Source organism: Orycteropus afer, unplaced genomic scaffold (genome assembly GCF_000298275.1).
Source record: "Orycteropus afer afer isolate SDZICR_OR568_19922 unplaced genomic scaffold, OryAfe1.0 scaffold00199, whole genome shotgun sequence".
Taxonomy (NCBI): Eukaryota; Metazoa; Chordata; class Mammalia; order Tubulidentata; family Orycteropodidae; genus Orycteropus; species Orycteropus afer.
The window spans coordinates 1,850,403-1,851,293 of record NW_006921786.1 but is presented as its reverse complement, the minus strand read 5'-3'; the positions used below and the strand labels follow the sequence as shown (position 1 = coordinate 1,851,293).

The window sequence follows — 891 nt, the reverse complement described above, 5'->3', positions numbered from 1 at the left end:
CACAAGGTTGTACTTTAGCTCTCATGTACTTGTCCTAATTTTTTTCAGCTTCAACTTGAGCTTGAACTGGGTTAGTAGTTAAGTGCAAAGCATTTGTGCCATATAGGCACAAACTTTGAAGCAGAGTGTTGTTGTTGTTGTTGTTATGTGCTGTCGAGTAAGCCCCGACTCATAGCGACCCCTCCTTGGGTTTCCAAGGCAGTATCACTACGGAAGTAAGATTGCCAACTTTCCTTCCGAGGAGTGGCTGGTGGGTTTGAACCGCCAGCCTTCTGGTGAGCAGTCAAGTGCCTTAGGCACTACGCTACCAGAAGCAGAGTAGGTACTTAATAATTATCTGTTGAGTTTAAATGAATTAAACAAAATATTTAATTACAAAAATATATAACTTTCCAAATTCAACTTCATAGATGAATTGCTTATAACATCCAAAGTCATTTCTATGGTCATTACCAAGGCTTTTAGAATGCAGTTTGTGATTTGCTGTGGAGTTGACCATAAAAAACTTCCCACTAGGTTTTGTCTTTGCTACCCTGGTAGCACTAACGCAAATAGGAACATTTTATACCCTTACGTCTTCTATAAACTTTGTCTCATCTATACTTAATAGCCCCAGGCTTACAGGAGAGGAGAGACAACTCAGGGACGCCAGAGTAGCAGGCCAGAAGAGCAGGGAAGGGGATAAAAGCCTTGAACCCGGACAGAAGAGCAATCAGCCTAAGGGTTTAGGTGAGGAGGGGAAACTCAGGCCCGCCCAGAGTTGCAGGCCGGAAGAGCAGGAGAAAGGGGATAAAAGCCTTGAACCCAGACAGAAGACAAGTCAGCCCCAGGCTTACAGGTGAGGAGAGACAATGCAGGGACGCCAGAGTAGCAGGCCGGAAGAGCAGGGAA

At 44.8% G+C, this 891-nt stretch overlaps 1 non-coding gene across 1 annotated transcript; it reads left to right on the top strand.

Moving 5' to 3' along the window:
- Positions 1 to 443: 443 nt before the first annotated feature.
- LOC122150686 lies at positions 444 to 563 on the top strand. Its single transcript, XR_006163801.1, has one exon. It is a non-coding gene; the product is annotated as a small nucleolar RNA SNORA32 (small nucleolar RNA).
- The last annotated feature ends 328 nt before the right edge of the window (positions 564 to 891 follow it).